The 23,399-nt window shown below is 41.1% G+C and overlaps 1 protein-coding gene and 1 long non-coding RNA gene across 12 annotated transcripts in view; one reads left to right on the top strand and one right to left on the bottom strand.

Annotated features, from left to right (window-relative positions):
• Window positions 1-16,309, bottom strand: part of PELI1 (pellino E3 ubiquitin protein ligase 1) — a 135,739-nt gene extending 119,430 nt beyond the window's left edge. For 3 of the 6 annotated variants that reach the window (XM_038551430.1, XM_038551431.1, XM_038551432.1), the window contains exons 1-3: window positions 16,159-16,309; window positions 15,742-15,812; window positions 5,471-5,529 (exon numbers count right to left, since the gene is read on the bottom strand). The gene's annotated coding sequence lies outside the window, so the exon portion shown is untranslated. Of the gene's footprint in view, window positions 1-5,470; window positions 5,530-14,901; window positions 15,071-15,741; window positions 15,816-16,158 lie in introns of those variants that run through there. The other 3 variants (XM_038551436.1, XM_038551435.1, XM_038551433.1) reach the window with 2 other exon arrangements.
• Window positions 1-23,399, top strand: part of LOC102153572 — a 133,813-nt gene that overhangs the window by 60,348 nt on the left and 50,066 nt on the right. Inside the window, exons 4-5 of one of the 6 annotated variants that reach the window (XR_005366143.1) lie at window positions 15,593-15,855; window positions 17,707-18,026. The exons of 3 other annotated variants lie outside the window; for them this stretch is intronic. This is a non-coding gene — a long non-coding RNA (uncharacterized LOC102153572). Of the gene's footprint in view, window positions 1-15,592; window positions 15,856-17,706; window positions 18,027-23,399 lie in introns of those variants that run through there. 2 more of the 6 variants (XR_005366144.1, XR_005366142.1) reach the window with 2 other exon arrangements.

The raw sequence follows: 23,399 nt of genomic DNA on the forward strand, positions 1-23,399 counted from the left end.
AAATGTACTCTTAATCCCCATTATCTACTCTACCTCTCCCCCTCACTTCCCCTCTGGTAACCATCAGTTTTTCTCTATAGCTAAGAGTCTGGTTTTCTTGGTTGTCTCTTTTTTATTCTGTTCAGTTTTGTTTGCTTGTTTTTTAAATTCCACATATGAGTGAAATCATATGGTATTTGTCTTTTTCTGACTTATTTCACTTAGGATTATACTGCCTAGATCCATCCATGTTGCTGGAAATAGCAAGATTTCATTCTATTTTATGGCTCAGTGATGTCCCATCATACACTCACATCACATCACATCACATCACATCTTCTTTGTCCACTCATCTATCAATAGATGCTTGGGCTGCTTCCATAATTTGGCTATTGTGAAAAAAAAATTGGCTATTGTGAAAATGCTGTAATAAACATAGGGATGCATATTTCAAATTAGTGTTTTTCTATCCTTTGGGTAAATACTCAGCAGCGGAATTACTGGATCATAGGGTGGTTCTATTTTTAATTTTCTGAGGAACCTCCATACTCTTTTCCACAGTGGCCGCACCAGTTTGCGTTCCCACCAGCAGTGCACAAGCATTCCTTTTGCTCTACATCTTCACCAACACTTGTTGTTTCTTGTGTAATTTTTCATATTTACACATGAAGAAAACACTTAAGAAAAATGGGGGCTATAGCCCGAATTCTTTGTTCTCTTTTAAGCAAAATTTTTCTGAAGGGGTATTTATATTTACTGCCTCTAGTTTTTCCCTTCTTATCACCTCTTAAATTCATTCTCCCACAAACACTCCATTGAAACCGCTGTCCCCAAAGATACCAGTGACCTACCCTCCCCATAGGTCTGTTCTCATTCCAAGGCTTAGGTATGTGTCAGGAGCATTTGACAGAGCTGACTACTCCCTCTTCTTTGAAACAATGTCTTCACTTGGCTTCCAGGACACACCCTTTCTTGGTTTTCCTCCTCCTCACTGGGCATTCCTTTTCAGTCTCCTTGTCTGGCCCCTCTTCTTCTCTCTGACTTCATAATCTTGGAGGGCCACCAGGCTCTTTCTCTTTGGGCCTCTTCTCTTCCTTGCTCGCTCCCTTGGTGATCTCACCCGGTTTCATGGCCTTAAATATTATCTATGAGCTGTGAAATGTGTATCTCCAACTCAGATGTCTCTCCTAAACTCCAGACCTTTATCCAATTGCCTACTCAATGTTTGAAACCTAACAAGTCCAAACTTGAACTCTCATTCTTCTTTTAAAGCCTGCTCTACCCCCTCAGTTGATGACGACTCTATCCCTAATTAGTTCAGACCAAAAACTTTAGAGTCATCCTTGTCTACTCTCTTTCTTTCTTCACATCCAAATTATGCTGGTTCCTACTTCAATATACCTGGAATCCAACCACGTTTCACCACCTCCACTGCTACTTCCCTAGTCTGAACCACTGTCACATCTCTCTTGGATTATTGTAATCACTTCCTAACCAGCTTCTCTGCTTCTACCTTTTCCCCCTCACTTCTATAACAGTCTAGCTGCCAGAATGAAGTCAGAGAGATACTCAAAAATGCAAGTCAGATCATGTCACTCCTCTGCTCAGAACCTCACAATGATGCCTATTTCACTCAGAGTAGATATAAGTCCTTAGAAACGTCTATGCAACCGGAAGACCTGCCCCCCTATTACCTCCTGCTAACTTCACCTTCACTCATCCCACTCCAGCCATACTGGTCTCCTTGTTCCTCAAATACCCAGTCATGTTTGTTCCCTCAGCCTGGAATATTTTTCCCAAGAGAGTCACATGGCCCACTCCCTTACCCTCACTTGTTTGCTCCATTGCTGCCTTCTCAATGGGACCTACCTTGCCACCTATTTAAACTGGATTTGCCTTCCTTCTCCATACTTAGCATTCCTGGGCCTCTTACCCTGCCCTAATATTTCCTTTTCTATAATCTTTATCCCTTCCAATATCTATTGAAATTCCTGATTATGTTTATGGTTTATTTTCTGCTTCCTACTTAGAATGTAATCTCCATAAGGTACCCCTGTTTGTTTTGTTTACTGATCCATCCTAAGCACCAGATCATTGTCTGACATGTGGTAGGAAATCAATACATATTTTTGAATTAATAACAGTTCAAATCTTCAGAGACTGGAATGACAGAAATGAGAAAAGTCTGTAAAGATCCTATCTCTGTCGATTCAGTGATTTTAAAAGGGATTTTTATCTCTTACTTCCTGATGACAGAAAGGAGTATACGACTTTGTAAATTCACATATTAAAAGCACCCACAACAGTTTGTTCACTTCAACTGTTGCTTTTGAAGAACTTGATAAGCATCTTGTCCTGCCATCCCTTCTTTTGTGGTAAAGCCTCCCGTTAAATACTCAAATAACCTAGATACTTGTGCTCTGAAGGCATCAGAAAGGCATTTAGATTAGGGGTAGAATTCATCAGGTTTCCTGGTCAAAACAACGCCTCAATATGTATTCAATAGCACCTTTGTTGGATCTACTCCTAGCCCTGCCTGGATCATCTTCCTGGTGACATTCATAGCACTGTTGGGGGCCTTGAATTTATGTGATCTTCACCCTCAGCTGAAAGTGGGCAGGTTTCTTCCAGCAAGTTGGTTTGTGGGTAAAACCACTGACACCACCGGCCCGGGTCTGATGACCACCAGAGCAGCTAACACGTCTACGTTAATACTTCCCTCTCTGAGACATTTCAAGAAGTACTTTTCTCGGCAATATGAGGTAGACTACATGTGCTAATGACAAAATTTCGGAGGCTGCTCAAGAGTGTTTTCTGGTAGGCCTAACTGATGACATCATGGGTGCTTACTGAATGTCACATGCTTGGCAAAGAGGTTAGAAAGGGTCATTCATCTCACTGTCCTTTTCATCAGGAGACCTAAAACAGTATAAGCTGTGTTGTTCTCTAGTTTTCACCTGTGACCTTTTTTTCCTACTCCAGGGAAGCCTTAAATGGATTTTCTGTAATAACTGTTATGCATATGATAGAATTTATTATGATTACATAATTAATTTTTGTTTTGAAAGGGCGACTGATTTATAATGGCAGTTCTGTTACTTAAAGTAACTTTGATCAAAATTCATCACTCAATTTTTAACACTAGGGTTTGAAATCTCCAATGTGTTTTTTATTAAAAGCATTAGGGGAGTATAATACAATTATAGGAATAGGATAACATTATAGGAAGTTTGAATGATTTTAAAAATTACTTGTAATTCCATCTAATTGTTATGATCATTTGTAAATATTTTCTGTTAATCATTTTCTATAAACATGCTGATTATTCCTATAACTGAAATGAGTATCACTGTCAGCGGATGGTGGTGGGAATCCTTTGAGATGGGGACCCTTGCTGATCATTGTGTGTATACCCGTAATGTAGCACAGGGCCGGGTATAGAGAGGTACTTGAAAAATTATTGCCAGAATAATGAATTAGTAAGGGAGTTTGCTGAGGAACAAAGACATGATTAAGTATAATCAACATTGGATTGATTATTTTGTTGATTCACATTGAGAGGCCCAAATCCCAACCCTTGGCAAACATCAGTTCTGCCTGGATCTCTAGGAGCAGCACAGGAGAAAGGAAATAGTCCCATGGTGATATGGCTCCTCTTCTCTCGTTTGAAAACAATAGCATTCATTCATTTTACTTCTCTACCCTTTGTCTGCAGATTACTTAGGTCTAAACTGGCCTTAAATCTCTGAAACAGACTGATCCCTCCCTGATCCTAAAATAAAATTGCAAATCAAATTTAGAGTTTGATGTAAAAGCTTGAGAGACACAGGTTTGTTGCTAATTTAGATTACAAATGTCATAAAAAATAGAAACCAAAAAGGTTAGGTAATTTCTAAATTAAACACTCTTTCTTAGAATAATTACTGTGTTACGGCATCTGTGTACTTTGGTAGAATTTGAATAACACTTTATTGCTCCGAATAATGTTCTATTCTTGTCACCTAATAATAGTTGAGTACATGCTCCTGTACTCCGTGACTGCAGGAAGGGTGTTGCCCTGAACACTGACACACCCTCTGCAGCAAGGCTTGGTTTTGCTGGAACTTTCCAGGTGCTAAAAAATCCCTTTCTCTACTTTCCATTCATTCACATGCAAGAGAACTGAGCTTTACTATTTTTTCTAAATCCAAATAGAAAGAGTCAGGTTCACGCAGTCACCATTAAGGACTGACTAGGGTTGCCTGGAGAATATTGTTTGAATCTTCTTTCCATAAGAAACTGGCTTAAAAAGCATAGGCCCACCAATCAGGATTTGAAAGGCAAGTTACAAATCCTTTGATGGAGTTTTTCAGGCTATCACTGAAGCAATAGAACTGGGAACAGTTTTTTTTAGTTGACCAAATACACCTGGTCATTAGGGACATTTCCATTTTGATAATTTAGCCAGTAGAAGTTCTTGGGCTTAAATAACAGTTTTTCAGAATTTCATGTTTCTAAGTCTGAGTCTGAATTTAAGGAATACTAGTCTGTCTCCTTTTATACCACAACAGCTATAGAATTCCACAGAATTTTTTCTAAAACGACGCGAATGGGTTGTCATAGTCTGGGAGATAATTCTTCACTAGAACACAGAACTATCTTTATTTGAAGGCCATACATGGCATAAGCAAACAATGGCTGTGTTCTGTGTGTTTTTCTGTTACCTTAATGCATTTAAATTTCAATTATGGGAGTACAAGACATGAGTTGTATTATTAAACTCTCCTTTAAGTTCCTTAATGATGACTGTTTTATTTTTCTTTCTGAGTTCAAAGTAAATCCTTTTAGCTTGAAAGTCTTATGTATTCTAAAAATGAATTCACTATGCAGAGACTATGATCACTCTGCTATTTGTCACTTACTACATGTTCTCCTTTCTTCTGTAGTATTAGAACCTCTGATTTGTAGAACAGACATTTAGCAGTCCAGGAAAAAAAAAAAAGGCTGCTTTGCAATGTCCCTTGTAAAGGAGTAGGTCAAAGTATTATGTAGCAAGTTCTGGAGCTTTCCTTATATGGTAGTTGTTGTGTACCTCTTGTCCCTTCTCCATCCCTTCCTCCATCCTGCTGCTACAACCGTGGACACACTAATAGGAACTCTAGCTGCCATCTTGGATCATGAAGACAAGGGTGACACAGCTGATGAGTGAATAGAAGTGCCATACCAACTTTCTTACCTTTCCCACTTGATATAAAAGAAAGAGAAACTATCCTGTTTAAGTGACTGCTCTTTGGGGTCTGTTTTTCTCAAATGAAAAATAATCCTAATGTACACAATCACCTGTACTAGAAAGTATTGGATTATTTATTTAATCTGACATAAAGAAATGAACATACTATAGCGGACACCTGTTGGCTCATCTTTGCAACACTGTTTTCCAGTTCTGACCCCCTCTCTAACCACCATCTACTTGGTTCTAGTGAGAGTTTCCAATTCCAGAGCATGATCTTACCTTTGATTGAGGAAGCTCCCCTGACCCACGCTGGGCCAATGAAAATCTTTCTCTAGGAGCTAAAAAATATGATAGAGAAAAGGAGATTAGTTTCTTTCAGTTATAAGACCATAGTAATAAATATCTGAGTTATTGGCAGCTCTATTTTCCACCACATTTTGGGAGAAGTGGAAGAAACAGGCTTGATGAGAAGAACAGTGAATCAGAGTCAAAGAGGGGAAGTAGAGATATAGAAGTGGAAGGTTGGGATGATTCCTTGGCTCCCATACTTTGCCAATGCCTGTTACTTGCATACTTAACATCTACTCTCTATTTTTCTTTTCTAGACAATACTAATCATGTTCTGGATCCACTCATCCTTAAAAGAGGTTGCCAACTGGTCTAAGACAACATGTGCATGGCAACTCTCTGGCAACTGTATTGATCCAGTGATGGGCTTGATCCTGAATTGGCCCAATCTGTTTAAAAATGTATATTCTATATCTAGGGGGGAAGTTACTCTTTCTCCTGCTGGAGATGAACAAGGAAGCACATAGTCCTAATTGCCATTGTCAGCTTCCTTGCCACCCTAAGGGAGACCATCCTGGGATGAGGGCAATACTGAAGATGGCAGCAAAAATAATTCTAAAAACCCCAAGGCTTTGATAGCATTTTGAGCCCACTCTGGACTGAATCAAATATATTAGATAATAAATGATCTATTATAGAAGTCAGAGGTAACCAAACTTTTTCTTAAAGGGTCAGATAGTAAATATTTTAAGATTTGCAAGCTAAGAAGTTTTTGTTGCAACTAATCCACTCTGCCATGGTAGCTCTAAAGCAGCCCTACCTGATACATATATGAGTGACTATGAATGTGTTCCAGCAAGACAGCTGTCCAGCCTCTGGGTTGTCACTTGCTGGCCACTGTTATAAGCTAGCGTGAGTTAATTTTCCATTGCTTGTTGCCAAAATTACCATGTATGATACACAGGTTCTAGTCCATTTCTGAGAGCTGGCTGCATCTTGCCTTTGGAGTCTATGAGGACCTCCAGTGTCCAGAGCTGGTGGCCAAATACTTAACAAAAGCTACAGTCTGAACACCAACCACTCACAAAAACATAGGATGACATTCTAGGGTGAATTGGCTGGATATCATTCTGTCATTATTGTTCTATCAAGTCCCCTTTATGACTTAAACCAGCCAGAGTTTATTTCGTTATTTGTAAACAAAAGCATCCTCACTATTCTTTTTAGATTTTCATTTTGGGTACTCCTTTAATCATTTTACTCATTTTTGGTTGAGATACTGATCAGTTTTCTTTTTTCTTTCTTTCTTTCTTTCTTTCTTTCTTTCTTTCTTTCTTTCTTTCTTTCTTTCTTTCTTTCTTTCTTTTCTTCTTTCTTTCTTTCTTTCTTTCTTTCTTTCTTTCTTTCTTTCTTTCTTTCTTTCTTTCTTTCTTTCTTCTTCCTCCCTCCCTCCCTCCCTCCCTTCCTTCCTTCCTTCCTTCTTTTCATTCCCCATCTCTTTTTGTTTGTTTTTTAAAATTTTTATTTTATTTTAAGTAGGCTCCACACCCAGCATGGGGCTTGAATTCACAATCCTGAGATCAAGAGTTACACACTCTACTGACTGAGCCAGCCAGGCACCCCTGATTCTCCATTTCTTTTCTTTTTTTTTTTTTTTTTGAAAGATTTTATTTATTCATGAGGGACACAGAGAAAGAGAGAGGCAGAGACACAGGCAGAGGGAGAAGCAGGCCCTATGCAGGGATCCTGACATGGGACTCGATCCCAGGTCTCCAGGATCAGGCCCTGGAATGAAGACAGCGCTAAACTGCTGAGCCACCCCAGGCTGCCCTGATTCTCCATTTATTAAGTTCATTATGTCAGTGCCAAGATTATAATACTGATTCTTTTAAAACTGGGTAGATGAAAACTTTACATGATAATGAGCTCTTTTTTTTTTAATTCCTGTAGGCCTTATGATCAATAACACAGGATCTAGCGCCTGACACATGAGGTGTGACTATAAAGTATCAGGAAGATTTTAGCACACACACCAATGCTCAGACACCCAATTTTGTTAAACACAGTTGCAACAGGAAATTATATTCCGATAATGCCTCCATTTCTCCAAGTGTCTTTGGGATTCCTCCAATCTCCCTCACTTTATTATAATATCTGCTGTTGATGGAGATTTGTCACATTGTCACCAGGCTTGCTCTGGATTCTTGCCATTTGCAAAAAAAAAAAAAAAAAAAAAAAAAAAAAAAAACAGATCTATCTTAAATATTTGGAATCATTAAGTTTTTTTCTTTTTCCCTTTCCTTTCTCACATAATTATTAAACACTGAGCTATGCCTAATATGTACCCATCACTCTTCTAGGTGCTGAGGACATAAAGTCCTTATTATCAACGTGATTGTAGTTTAAGAGAGGAAAAAGTATGTAAATACATTATAATGTAACCCAAATTTGTCCAGGCTTTATCAGTCCATGAGTACAAATATGATCCTCCTAAGAGGAAATAACCCAGATTTTGCAGGCTTTTCCCCATTTTCATTTGTAAGAACTTAGTCCCCTGCCAGAGTTTTCACATGGTCTCCCACACTGACTCCTTATGCTTTCCCATTTCAGCACTTGCCTATTGAGATCTATTGCTTTCCAGACTCAGGGATGTCAAGTGTCTGGCATTTTTCTTTTCTTGCTTTTTGACTTTTATTTAATGGTGGAGGAAAACAACACTACTTGCTGTACTAGTTTAAAGCTTTTCATATTGTTGGTTTTTTTTTTTTTTAAGATTTTATTTATTTATCCACAGAGAGAGAGAGGCAGAGACATAGGCAGAGGGAGAAGCAGGCTCCCTGTGGGGAGCCTGATGCGGGACTTGATCCCAGGACCCTGCGATCACGACCTGAGCCAAAGGCAGACGCTCAATCACTGAGCCACCCAGGTGCCCTTCACATTGTTTTCAAAAAATTCTAGAAAACAACCTCACAGAAGATACACCTCTGTAGTAGGCAGCCTGATGGGCAACCAGTGTCTCTAGAACAGTTCAGAATTAGGGAATTCTTATTGCTTTCCAGTGTGACCTGCTCTGAAGAGAAGAGTCTAGTTTAACCCAGTAAGCAAATATAGAACTAAAAGATAGGAGGAAAATGGGCCAGAAGAGTGACTGAGACCATATTTTCTTCTCAAGCTCAGCTGGCTGTGCCTCCTTTTTAGGGGTATATTTTATAAGAACATAGGTTTCTGTAGATGCCACCTCCTGGTCAGCACACAACAGGAATAAGCTCCCAGAGGGCAGGAGCTTTGTCCATTTCATTCAGTGGTATATTCTTTGGGCCTAGAACAGTACCACTTACTAGCAGCTTGACATGTGAACATTGAATGAATGAATGCCAAAATATAGTTAGTTCTCAGTCCATGCTTCACTGCAATCCAGTTGTCTATAATCCATGCAGAAATGGGGAGAATGCCCATCCCTTTTGCTCTGAGTGTTATGTTTGTTTTCTGGGGACTGATGCAGAGGGATCTGGACCCCTTCTCTTCCAAAGTCCTAGACTATCACAGTCTGTTTCAAATTCCCTCTCAGCTCTGTTCTCTAAGAACTCAGGCCTTGTTCTTAGGTCATTGGTGGGAAATATAGACATATTGGAACCCTAACTATGGCCTAGATTCAAACTCAATTTCCAGGCTGAATTATAATACAGAGTAATAAGAGTGACATTACATGCACTTACAAGGATGTAGCAAAGGAGACAAGAAAGCGAAGAGAGCAGGAAATCAGAGGGAGGAGGACAGAAGGTATAGAAAAGATGATAGCTAAAACTTTGCCTGCCTTTTGTTTGCCCTGAAAATTTTGTCTTTGTAACCTGATTGTAACCTCCTCCTCCTTGTTTCATAAATTTCCTCTTTCAAGGTACACAGTAGGTGTTAGTTAAATATTTGTTGACTGGTTGACAAAAAGAGAATTAAGGCTCTAGTGGAGTCCCATTGCTTTTCCCCGAATATTTGCTTTCGTTATTGATTGCTCTGTGGTCACACCAGGCTATGGGATACTGGATAGTGAGTCCTCAATACACCCTCATTTGTTCAAGTCAATAACTAGTTAGAGATTATGCACTGTGCCAAGCACAGTGCTGGATGGAAAGCCACAGAGCTTAATAAGGTATAGCTCTAAAGAACCATGCAGTGTAGCAGCAGAGATAAAGCTTGTCAAATAACTGTAATGTAAAGTAGAAAGAGATCACACGAGAAGATCACTTAACTTGTGATGAGAATATCGAGGGAGCAACAGAACTCCAATTTGCAAGTTCTGAGAAAGTTCCACAGAGGAGCTCTGTGAGGAATATATGAAGAGTTTGAACCAATGGAGATGGATGGGGGGAAGCTTGTAGGCAGTAGGAACTCCATGAACAAATATGCAGAGGTGAAATTCAATCTATAAGGACCACATATCATAGATGTTTGCAGTGTTTTCTCATCCTTTATCAGTTATGTGTCAGTCTCTTAAAACATAACCACAGAATAATGGCACGGTGTGTTTTTTTGAGTTTGCACTGATGGAGAGGGTTTCACCGAACACTGCTGCTGGCAGTATTTTAAACAAAGGTTAAAGTACCATGCTGCATGTGTATCGTTCTGTCCAATTCCACACGCAAAGCAGATGGCTATTAGACGTTTGTTCCATCCTTGGTCCTGTCTGCCTTATAAATGCTAAAGAGTAGCTGAAATTGAGAATTCTATCACATTAAAGGAATCTTTGCCTATAATTTGTTTATAACACACTCTTGACTAATGGTCAGGCTCAAGCTCCCTGTTCCCTGGGGCTATGCTCCAAGTGCACACACGTTCCAGAACGATTAGCCTTTCCCCTGTTGCTGCTAAGAGCCCTAAAAGCCATGGAAATCAATACATACAATAATTAATCACTGACAGATTAAAACTTTTGATTGATTTCCTCTGAAATGGGAATTTGCATTCCCCTCCTTCTAAGATCTTTATTTTTTTAATAAACAACTAGGCAATCAGTTGTGATTTTAAGTTTTGAAATGCATTGGCAACAATTTTTATGTAACATACAGTAGAAAAATAACAAGAGGCCATGGATAGTTTCAAAGTCTTGCTGGGATGTACAGAGGTGAATGTCACTTGCCTGCCTATGCCAACTGTGAGCTTCAGTTCCCTGAAACAGATGCTCTGTCCCTTGCCATGTATCTAAGGACTGCTGTCAATTTGCAAGCACCGGAAATATGGGCTTCTTGTCTTTTCTTTTTTTTTTTTTTTTTCCTTTCTGGAAACAATCATCTACTTGAAATGCAATCTGAGGCTATACATTTCTAGGGACCAGCAAGCAGTTGGTATTTGGAGGATCCATCATTCAAGTAGGTTTTATATTAGTGCTTTTCAAACTTGAACGTATGCACAAGTCTCCCTTGGGGGCCCCATTAAAATTCAGACTTTGAGTCTGGGATACGGCCTGAGATTCTACAGTTCTAACATGTTCTCAGGTAGGAAGGACAGGTGGTGTGACAAGGGTGGTGTGCGGAGCACTCAAAGGCCACTTGATAATACAAAACCTTGATCAAATGTCCCACAAATTTCATGAACAGAGCCCAAAGGGAGAGGCCTAACTTCACTGGTAAAGCTTATCTTTATTTATGTGTTTCTCTGAGGCAATATGGGGATGAGGGAAAAGAGGAAGAGAAAGAAAAGAGATTGCCCATTCTTCTATTCTGCACATTTTAATCCCCTCCTCCATGCCAGGCATTTGAGGCAGAGGGAATATAAGATATAATGGGTAGAGAAGTAGTCTATTCTGGAAAGGCAGACATTGAAAACATTCCCTACAACCCCTTTATTTTTGTCAGGAAACTTTACTCTAAGAGACCCTATAAGAATCCAGCCATTCAGCATTTCCCAGCAGAACAACATTATCTGTCATTGTTCTTTGTGTTCAAAGATACTTCTGGCAATAATGTTACTATTCCTGTGTGTGCGTCTGGCAGGAAGCCCTAAGATGTGACCTAATTTCCAAATAGCTTGTCCTTCTGGTGAGCCATGATTAGGAAAACCTGCTGTAGTTTATGACTCTACCCTATAGACTTTGAGAAAATGGGAAGCCAAGGAGATTTCCACCTGTATTAGTTTGTGTAACTAGAAATCTGTTTGGAATAATAGCTTATGTCCATTATATGAACAGATGATGTAGAAACCAAACACTCTCTCTTTTCTTTCGGAAAGAAGGGCTCTTAAAAGCCTGGAAATGGAAGATCATTAGATAATTTGTTGTTAGCTGGAGAAGGGCACATCCTGGTATATTTATAGTCCTGCTGCCCGGGGGGAGAATGTTTATGTATGGGCCCGTCTTATCATCCCTTCTATCCCGAGTGGATCTTGAAAGTTAAATTATAACATCGCATTATGTTTAAAACGGAAGGATGCTTCATAGAAAAGGCATTTACTAAGCTCTTGAGGGACTGTTGCACACTCATCAAATGACAGATGGTGTGCAGCTTTCACAATGTAGGAGTGCTAAAAGAATGTGGGGTCACAGCGAAGCCATGGGAAATCGGAGTAAAATATGGTGCAAGTTGTTATAAGCCTGGTATGAGAAGAAGCAAGAGGAAAATGATCCCAACCACCAAGAGAGGAAAGGAAACAAATTTTAAAAACTGATCGCACCTCAATTTTTGAAAAGCAAGTCTGCCCCTCAGTAGCTGTGGGATCCTGGGGAGGCAGGCCACATCTCTGGGCCTCGCTGTGCTAGAGCAGCGGGTAAGAGGATTGGGATGCTAAGTTCTCTCTGGGCTCCCTAACTCTGCGCACTTACTACGTGCTAAATGTCCCATGAGATAAACACCTTCACTTGCATTATCATTTGACCTCTGGGAAGGTGTTTTTTGTTTTGTTTCATTTTTGGTTTTGGTCATCTCCATTTCACAGAAGAGGGAACTAAGGTTCAGAAAACTTAAGAAATCAGGCTGAGCTTACACATCTAAGAGAAGACAGGGCTGGAATTTGAACCCAGGTAACCTGACACCATAAGAATTTTATGGGTGAAGAAAGAAGGAATATTTCCTTTGTTGCTTTCTTAGAGAATCAACTGGCATGTTACAGTGTTTGTTACGTACCTGTTTTATAATTCCTGACATGTTGGGAGTTTGATCCTGATAAAGGAAGATGTAACTGGAGTCATAATTTAATGACTAAGAATTTATGACGTGAGGTGAGCAGCAGACACCTCGTCCTACCTGTCTCAGCTCTCTTAGAGGCTGCAGGTACTGCTAGTTATGCTTCTCGTGTCCTGGCTTGTCCAGTTGAACCCCCTTGTCAGGTCAGGCTGCTGAAAAGTAGCCACACAAGTGTTGACTAGTGGAGTCTGGGATGCACATTCCTGTCTCCTACACTTGAGATCTGGGATTTGGGGAGCACTGGGCTGCAGACAGCAGCTTCCTCTCACCCTCTCCCAACATGATTTTCCCACGCCCACATGACAGGGGTTCCAGCAGAGTTTCCTGGTTTGCCTGCTGCTGACTTTGCTCCTGAGACTGGAGCTCTGTATCAAATACCATCCTGCCTGGATGGAGCTATGACACCCTCCCTAGCCCAAGGAGGCTGTAGCAAAGGGCTGCCACCTTAGCGATTTTTGCATATCTGCATTTCATCTGTAGATACTCACTTCTATTTTTCTTTAAACTGACTCACGTTCAAAATTTAAATAGCTTAATCTTGTTAAAAAAGCAAGCTTCCCAGAGTTTTAAGTTTTACATTTAGGTCTATGATTCATTTTGAGTAATTTTTTTTCAATTGGTGAGAAGTATAGATCAAGGTATTTTATTTTTTGCAGATAGATACCCAATTATTCCAGCACTATTTATTGAAAAGATTATTTTTTTCTCTGCCTTTGCACATTTGTTCCTCTCCTGGGAGTTAGACTGACTGGGTTCTTTCTTCCTCTTTCTTAATTGCTAGCTGGCAAGCCAAAATACGAGCTACCCACCCACCTGTCTTCTACGCCTTCTAAGAGACTCCTGCTGCCCACTGGCTTGGACTCTAAGTTTGCTAATAACCTTGGACATTGTAATTTAGTTTCTTATTGATCTCTTTGGTTACTTCTGATCTCCACCAACCCTTCAAATTCTTTTTATACCAACTTCCCATTGGTGTCTCAAAAGTTACAGCTTACAAAATGAGTTTGAAATTTTATAGGAGGTGGGAGAGGGCAACAAAAGGGTTGAACCCTTTGTACAAGAAACAGATGGGTATTCATAAAGCAATGCCATGAACTATTACCATGATTCAACTGGGACTCACTATTTAAGAGCTCTTGTAGATAATGAGTTATTTCCCTCACGTGATTCCTGTTTCATTTAATCCTATGATCTATCTCACATACGTGGACAAAGGCACATATTTGACATTAACACACATACATACACAGATATATGAAAATATTTTTGCACTTAACTGTGGCTCTCCTAGTTAGTTTACAGATATATTTTATAGTTATAATATGGGGGAGATATTTAAGTTTTTGGGTCTTTGAGACTCTAAGGAATCATCTGGGTTAGGTGGGTTGTCAACTTTGATGAACTAGTTGGTGGTGACAGCTTGGAGCATGCATGGAAAAAGATTGCCAGGCTAAGCTTAGTTCAGCAGGGAAAAAAAAACTATCATTGATTAGTCATGTCTGCCATGGCTGGGTAGAGGTTGGCATACATATGGTATATTACTAACTCTAATCTAAAAGTAGGCCACTCTCTTTTCCAGTACAAAAATCCCTTATCACACTATCTTTGAGAGCTGGCCTCTTCCCACTGTGAGAATACTTTCAGTAATTGTGAGCTTACTATTTTTCAAGAATGTTCCTTGCATTGTTGAACACCTTACATGTTGAGTCCAAAATCGATCTCATTGCGACTTCCAATCATTTGTCCCAATTCTATTATTTGGAGTTGTGCAGACCAAGTTTATACCCTATTGCACATCATAGCTCTTCAAATATCAGAAGGCAGCTATCATTTAATCTCTTCTCCTAGATAAACACCACTGTTTCTTTTGACTATTTGTTAGATATTGTGGTTTCTGGGTCTCCCACTATCCCAAATGTTGTTTAATGTCTCCTTGCTACACTTCAAGTATCCTACTCAGAAAGGGACAAAGAATTTTAGATAGGATCTGACCAAATGGAATCAATTGGGACTCTTCCTTTTGGGTTTGCACATACTTATATTAATAAGTTTCAGTCTGCACTTGAAACATGTTACTTGGTTATTTCACACTGAACTTTCAGTAAATTAAAAAAATATTTGTGTATGAATCACTGAATTCAGTCCTTCTCTTTCCTGAATTTATATTTAAATTTTTACATTTTACATCATATCTTAATTATAGTTGCCCTCTCTTGAGAACTCGTGTTGCATACTCTGTATTTTCTTTCTTACCTGTCCAGTAGATATTCTATTCCCATTTTGCAGCTGTGAAAAGTGAGACTCAGAGGTGCCCAGTGTCACACAACTAGTAGGTTGTAGAGCTTGGAATCAAACCCAATTCTTTCTGGCTCTCGAGTTTACTTTTTTGGCTGCCAAATGCTCAATTTGCTCACTTTGACCCCTGATCCAATATTGAAAAAAGAAAAAAAAGGTGGGGGAAGATAAACAGGCTATCCTTTTGTCAAGATGTTCTATTTTTTTGGTATTCTGATATATTAATCAGGCACTTTATTTTTAAAAAAGACATAAGAAGGAAATAAACTTTGGCTTCACCAGTTCTTGGTCAAGTTCTTGTTGGTTCCTAGTGGTCATCTTTTTTAAGTGCTCACTAGCTGCCTGCTTAGCTATCCAATCTAGAATTTTGCTGGGGATTAATGGTAAATGTATCAGTCTATGATTTCCAGAATCTAGATTATTGGGACATTTGTTTGTGTCCTTTGGTCCCTATCCTACTTTCCATAAGGTCTCATGGCTGCTTACAGTGGTTGTACCTTTACATCTGCATGTGTGTTCAATTCTCTGGGATGGAAGTAAGATGGGCGAGGAGTGTGCCCTCATAGCTAAGTGCTTTCACACTACATTCTTTCCTTTTATTCGTTGGTTTCCTCTCAGTAATGTTATTTGGTCCACTTCCAATCTGTAGGTAAGAAGCAGAGCCTCTCTCGTAATGGAGGGATTAATGGAAAAGATGCACTCAACAAAGTTCCCAGTGTTTTCTCTTAAAACGAATTCTAAAGTGACCTCTTACCGACTTAACAACAAAAGACTGAATGCACGTTCCCAAAAACCTACCTGGTATTAGAAGTCCATGAAATGCTTTTCGGAGCGATCTACTCTTTCAGATGATCTGTGCTGGGACATTTCTCCATGAATAAAAATAATAGAGTCAAATATGAGCATCAACAGGTATGGCTAATTCCCCAATTATGTCCCAATTAGATCTAAGAGTATATGTATTATAAAAGTCTAGTTAAAAGTTTCCAGCCTTGGAATCCCTGGGTGGCTCAGCGGTTAGCGCCTGCCTTTGGCCCAGGGCGTGATCCTGGAGTCCTGGGATCGAGTCCCACGTCGGGCTCCCTGCATGGAGCCTGCTTCTCCCTCTGCCTGTGTCTCTGCCTCTCTCTGTGTGTCTTTCATGAATAAATAAATAAACTCTTAAAAAGAAAAAAAGTTGAAAGTTTCCAGCCTCTGGCAAAGACTGACACCCACCCAAAGTCGTAGATTAGATCATGAGAGTGCACAAATTAACATAGCTGCTGCACCCGGTCCGTGTGCAGAGAGGCACGTTATTAACACAGAGGAGTCACGAAGTAGCAGTGAACACAGCCGAAGCCCTCTCTTGGTTTGCACGGTTCCCAGGGCTAGGAAGAGCGCTCGGGTGCCCGTGGTTGGTGCCCGTGGGTGGGGCGGGGCCGCAAGGTGCACCCAGGCCCTCACCAGCCCGACCTCGCCCGACCTCGCCCGACCTCGCCCGCGCCAGCCGCCCCGCGCCCGGGTCCCGGCCGTTCCCTCCCCCGCCGTCCTCCCGGGCAGGCCCTTCCTCCCACCTCCCTCCCCCGCCTAACCCCTTGAGGGGCGCCGGGGTCCCGGGCTCGGGCTCGCAGGCGGGGCCGCTTGAATATTCATCTGGGGCGTGGCCCCCGCGGGCTCCGCCCCCGCCGCAGGGAGCCGCAGGGAGCCGCAGGGAGCCGCAGGGAGCCGCAGGGAGCCGCAGGGAGCCGCAGGGAGCCGCAGGGACCGCTGCGCGGGCGAACAGTTGGCGTTTGTGCGTGGGGCTGACGCCGCGTCCTGCCCGGGGCCTCACCCTGCGGGCGGGGGAGGGGCTCTGCCAAGACCAGTGGACTTTTCTGAGGCAGGGCTCCCCCCCACCCCCCCAGCTGCAAATCTCCGGGGGCCTCCCACCTGCCATGCATGGGAAATTCCATTGATGAAAATCCAGGCATTATCCTCTCCAGGAGCTTGTCCCTTTTAAAGAAGACAGGACCCCCCCCCCCCTTAATGTGATTAATTGTAGGCTTTCTGTCCCCCTTTGCAATTCTCTCCAGTGGAGACTTTTTTTTTCTGCTTCCCAGGCTGGTTACAACTGCTCCGCACTTTTTTTTTTTTTTTTTTTTAAGATCATCAAGCCATGGGATGCCTGGGTGGCTCAGCGGTTGAGCATCTGCCTTTGGCTCAGGGCATGATCCCATGGTCCCGGGATCGACTCCCACATCGGGCTCCTGCATTGAGCCTGCTTCTTCCTCTGCCTCTCTCTCTTGTCTCTCGTGAATAAATAAAATCTTTAAAAAAAATCTATAGATATAAAAAAGGATCATTAAGCCATCTTGTTTCAATCTCCCCTCCTGCCCGGCATCCTTTACTCAGTAGTGTAGCATAGGGGCGAAAAGCCAGGCATCCTCAATTAAAATTCCAGTTTCACCAGTTTACAGTCTGCGTGAATGTGGCAGGTGAGCTGCTTTTGCCTCCGTTTCTTCTGCTGCATGATGGATCTGATACCACCTATCTCATAGCCTTGGTTTGAGAATGAAGTGATCCGTATACACAGAGTTTATAGACATGTGTATATATAATATGATATGATAACATTATATATTAATCGTATATGATGTATGTTGATGGATGGTGGTCACATGTATTTTTATATATGTATTTGTGTGTATCATATGTATGTAAAATGCCTGAACAGTGCCAGGCATGTATTAAACAGTAAGTGTTACTGTTTTTATTTTGTCTTTTGGCTGGACGAAACTGGCAAAGGACAGCTGAATGTAAAACAGAGTGGAAGTCAGCCCGGGTGGATACTGCTGGAGGTGGAGCCTTCTCAGAAGCAAAGGGGGCAAGAAACCACACCCACTAAAGTCAAAAAGAAAGCCAGGCTGAACCCAGAGAGAACAGAGAGGCAAACCTACTTTGGGAGCTGGGATGCCAACAGGGAAGTGTGGGCCGAAGCCTTTAAGAAAGAATCATGGGGGATCCCTGGGTGGCGCAGCAGTTTGGCGCCTGCCTTTGGCCCAGGGCGCGATCCTGGAGACCCGGGATCGAATCCCACATCGGGCTCCCGGTGCATGGAGCCTGCTTCTCCCTCTGCCTGTGTCTCTGCCTGTGTCTCTGCCTCTCTCTCTCTCTCTCTGTGACTATCATAAATAAATTAAAAAAAAAAAAAAAAGAAAGAAAGAAAGAATCATGGGATGCCTGGGTGGCTCAGCAGTTGAGCCTCTGCCTTTGGCTCAGGGCATGATTCCAGGGTTCTGGGATGGAGTCTCCGCATTGGGCTTCCTGCAGGGAGCCTGCTTCTCCCTCTGCCTGTGTCCCTGCCTCTCTCTCTCTCTCTCTCTCTCTCTCTCTGTTTCTCATGAATAAATAAATAAGATCTTTTTTTTTTTTTTTAAGGGAGAATCATGCAGTGTCCAGAGATGGTGATCACAGTACCACCAGGACCTTTTTTCATTTGTTTGCTTTTAGGCTGGTTTCCAGACCGTTGGACTCCACTGATTCTCAAAGCAATAGGAACCCTAGGCTGGCCCTGGGAGCAGGAGCTGGCCTTTTATTTTGGGTGCCACAGGTCGGGAAGTTTGAGCTCACGGATTCTCTGTTGACTACATCTCCCTGTGTTTGCACTATTCTCATCTTTAAAATCCCATTGTCCTCAGCATGATGCTCACTCAGGCTCTTGACCCCACTCAAACCTTCTAGGTAGTTTTTTGGTTCTGACTTTACCTTCCTTCCTGGCTCTCCTGGCACTAGAGCCACTTATTCCCCACAACACATATCATCCCTCATCATCCCCATTGATTTCCAGATATGCCACTCATAGTTTTCTAAACATGTTGTGGTAGAGACAATGGTGTTCACTACCTCATTTCATCTTCCTGGGCAGATGAGAAGATATTTCTTAGCTTCTCTTGCAGTTGGGTTGGGACAGTGATCAAATACTTGACAACAGAAAAGTGAGCAGAAGGGATATGGCACTTCTGGTTCAAGGAAACTAAGAGAGGGTCTGTGTTGTTCATGTTTTGTCTATAATCCAGGAAGTGCAGAAATCTAAGATGGTGGGTTGCAAGACAGAAGCAGACTGAGTCCTGAATTTATGTTGCAATAAAACTGACCAATTGGCATCAGATTTTTTTAATGAGAAAAAAAAAGCCATTGAGATCGTGGGATTTACTTATTATCTCAGTTGAGCCTACCCAATCCAAATTAATAATACACCTGCCATGCTCTTTCTCATTTGGGTGTCTCTGTAATTACATTATGTCACTTAGAGTGCCTCTCTGCTTTCCCTCCCTGCAATAAATTACTACTATACTTGACGTTTCTTCTATATTCTTATAGCACTGTGTTCAGGTTTCTGGACTAAGTGATTGGATGGATCTTGGCACCAGTAAGGAAAATGAGAAAGGTGGAAGAGAAGTACGTTTGTTGGAGAAGAAGAGCTCCATGATGTGCAAGGTGTATTGAGAATGGGATATCCAAGCAGGGATGTCTAGGAGGCATTTGGAGATATGAATCTGAAGCTCAGGAAAGAGAGCTGAGCTAGAGGTAGGTAGAGAGTTGAAAGTCATCAGCATGTAGAGAGAAGTAAGTAAGATCACCCAGGGAGACTCTGTAAAGTAGGTGAGAAGAGAGTGGAAGATGAAGAGATGGAGCTTAGTGAAACCCCAACATTTAGAGGAAGACAGAGAAAGTAGAGCCCTTACAAACTTCCCTGACTTCATAGTACCCCTCTAGGCCATTCAGGATTGAGCAGGAAGTCTGGGAAACTAAGACTAGTTTGTTGATCAAAATTTACAAGTATGAAATTTAATTTTGAAGAAAATAAGGTACTGTGTAAGCAAAACCGTTGAGTAGACATGAAAATGTCTTAGATGGTGAAATTGCTTGACTTTATTATTGGGAAAACATCCCTGTAAAAGTTTGGCTTTGATTGTGTTAAAGGAAACTGTAGAGTGGTAAATTTAATTTAAAAACCTACCCTTTTATATTCCTGGCCTTCCTCAACATGAAGTCTTCTGACTTATATCAACCTAGAGAAGTGAGAAAGTTGTAAGGATTTTTAACTTTTTAATGGGAATCAAATTGTTTTCCCTATCCTGTTTTGTTTTGTCTGATTCTGTTTTCTTAATGTGATTGCTCTTTGGAGGCAATGTTCAAATTATTCTAAATAGGCACTGTATTACCTCAGATCTTTAAATGGCACCTGGACTGTAGCCATGTATGTAATTGGTACATATTTCAAGGCTTTCAGCAGACCACTAAGGTTCTTTCAATACTGATACTATTTAACATCTGTGGTCTCTGAGGCTTCCATGTACAGATCTCTCAAGTACCTCTCTCAGAAATGTAACTCCCTTTGAAATCAGTTTCATGTGAAAAAGGAATGGTTCCCCTTTCATACAGAGAAATAGATAATATCAACCATTATATTGCTAAATAAAATTCTAAATGCACCTCACTACATTGGTTTAACATACCTTTTGACTGGAAGGTGAGAGCCCCCAAATGCATTTTCAGTAGCCAATTCTGTCACAAATCTTGTCATTGGATGTGATGTTAAGTAATTAAACTCTTTCTTAAGTCTTTGGACACGTTTAAGTGTGCATTACACCTGCCCTCAATCTTGGGACTCTATTAAATATGCAATTTGTAAGGTAACATTCCGTCAACTACAATTAAGGAAGAAACATAATCTATATGGCATTGGATTTAGCGCCATGGAGTATGTGGTATATCTGATGAACATCAAATATTAAAAGCCATAATTGAAAGAGTAAGAGAACGGACAATGGAAGGCAGTCTGCCCTGTGTCAAGGGCACCACTCCAGGCTGACATCTGCTCGTGAGTTGCTGGATAGCATTTTTCTCATACGGAAAAAAATTATCCTTGTGATCTTCAGATTGAGTGCCTCACTGTCCATGTATCTTATTTTAGGTTTTAGGTTTCCTTTCATCAGGTTGGTGGAAACCTTCACACATTTTCTATATGTATAATGCTCTCTGTTCTTACTGGAATCGTACTTGTAACAGGCATTTTGTTTGTTGGCTTGTCTCTGAGCGCCGCCTGTTACGGACTAGCGTTCATGTTTGGGGCTTATAAAACATCTTCAGTTTCAACATCAACTCTGCAAGATGGTTATTACCATTTTTGTTTCGTAGAAGAGGAAACTGAGTCTTGGAGACGTTAGTAAATTGCTTCAGGTCACAGCTGGTGATGGTAGAATTGGATTCAAAGCTGGGACTGTCTGCCTCCAGAGCTCATGCCCTTTCTGTGAGAACATGCCATTTGTCTAGTCTTTATGCCATCTTAGAATTCTTCCTCCATAACTTCTCACTTGAACTTGGAAGCTCCAATTTCCTGAGCCAAGCATTGGGAGAGTTTGAAGAGTTAATTTCAAGTTCCTTCATCTGTTGAGGGAGCTAAAAATTCTCTGAGCCTAGACTCAGTCCATTTATCTTGGAGTTCCTGCCCCCTCAGCAACTGGCCCTCTCATTATCTGGCCAGTTCAGTGGTGCCTGGTGGGTGTTTGTGCATCCGGGCTCTTGTCTTGACTCTACCTTTAACTCATGAGGTGGCCTGAGGGTGTCACTTAACCATTTCATGTCTCTCATTCTCCAAATATAAAATGGAGGTACATTAAGAATAACTTTTTTCCTGAGGGCTTGTGTGGGCTAGCTAATCAAGCCTTGGACTACATTTTAGAACAATGAAGCATGTTAATTCAAGTCAACAAGCATTTACTGAGTGCCTGCAGTGTCCAGAGCAGGTGGAGGGTGGTGTTCCTGACCCGTGGATGCTCGATTCTAAGCATTTCCTTCATTTTGCATCTCTGTGAGACTCTACCTCACCTCTAGGAAGGCCTGTATTTCCATGTACATGTTTTTAAAATTTCTTTGTGTGCCAGAACTCACTCCTGAGTGCTTTATCATTCTTTTCCACTCTACTTTGGTTGCAGGGAAACAGCATGTTTCTTTCTTGTTGTTTAGAAAATTCTGTTAGAATTCAACCAGCTTGGAAAATGACCTCTTCCTTTTCAATCAAACTGGTCACGTTTCTCCGGGTTGGCGCACAGCATGGTTCATACAAGTCTGCATTATTAGCTCAGAGGAGTAGACTGTTTGTTTTTTATTTCAAACATGGCACCTGAACTAACATTGGGTCTTCCCACAGTGATGTCACGACAGTGACTATAGAACTTTCGGGTCTTTGGAGGTCTCTGCCAAGTGCATCCATGAGCCTGAGATATAGTGTCCTGAGATCCCCAGGTCAGATCTTCCTTGGTCTCTGTCCCAACCCAAGAGATAACAGCATGCCATAAACAAATTTGGGATGGAGTTCGCCCTGCCTGGAGCTAGTTATCCAAAGGTTGAAACTTTGCCTTATTCTACTGAACCTATTTTCTTACATTTCCAATTGGAATCTTTTGGTAGGAAGACAGTTTTCTGGGACTCTTATGAGCAGTTCTGGAGTTGATGGGTATTTTTACATGCAGGCGCATTCACCTTTTTTGGTGACCTACCAGAGGGAAGAGTCTTCATTTGGCTGGAAACCTGGGATGATTTAGTCTCTACTATTTCGGCATGAATTAACAATCAAATGTTTCAGATACTTAGTTATCTTAGTTATAAGGAGAGGTATTGAAAGAATCTGTACCATAGTTAAAGATGTATAAATCATGTGTGCTAAGACGAATGAAGAGCCATGTTGACAGGAGCAAACTACTGAAAAGAACTAGTGGAATGTAGCTCTCCAGGTGAAGGGCAATGTGCATCTTAATGCTTTATTCATCAAGTTTGAGTAGTGCTCCTTTCATAAAGCATTTGGCCTATGCCAGGTATTCAAAACATGAAATCCAGTGACTTGATGCAATGGACTAAAGGGAGAAAAACTACCATTTTAGAAGAACAACAGCAACTAAACACCCGAAATTGCAAAAGCAGAACAAAGCAAACATAAAAACAACCAACCAAACAACAACAAAAAAAACCCCACAAGAATGCTGTTAAAGCCACTTCTCTACTTCTTCTGGCATCATCTCTGGAAACCAAATTTCATTAGAAACATGAAAATGGGATAAAACTTTTGAGACAAGATCTTGTCTGTTGGGCTTTTTTCCCCTCAAAATCCTTAATTATCAGATCTCTATTATACGAGACCCGAGTACATCTTATCCATTAAATGTATTAATCTGATAACATGTAGGTTTGAAAGGTTAAAGCTGGCAAAGAGGGTTTTACACTTTGAGGATCTATTAGTGTTTTCTGAGATTGGGATTACTTTTTTAAAAAAAAAGCTTTTCAAGGTAACAACTGGCATCACAGAAGGCCCCATGTCACAAATAGCAATCCTAGACAGAGTAGTTCTTTAGCTGTACTTTTCCCCCCTTTTTATTGTGTCCTATAACATGTCATTGTCTGAGAGGCAGTTACACTAGAAGAGTGACCACTGCTGAAAT

This window comes from Canis lupus, chromosome 10, assembly GCF_011100685.1.
Source record: "Canis lupus familiaris isolate Mischka breed German Shepherd chromosome 10, alternate assembly UU_Cfam_GSD_1.0, whole genome shotgun sequence".
Taxonomy (NCBI): domain Eukaryota; kingdom Metazoa; phylum Chordata; class Mammalia; order Carnivora; family Canidae; genus Canis; species Canis lupus.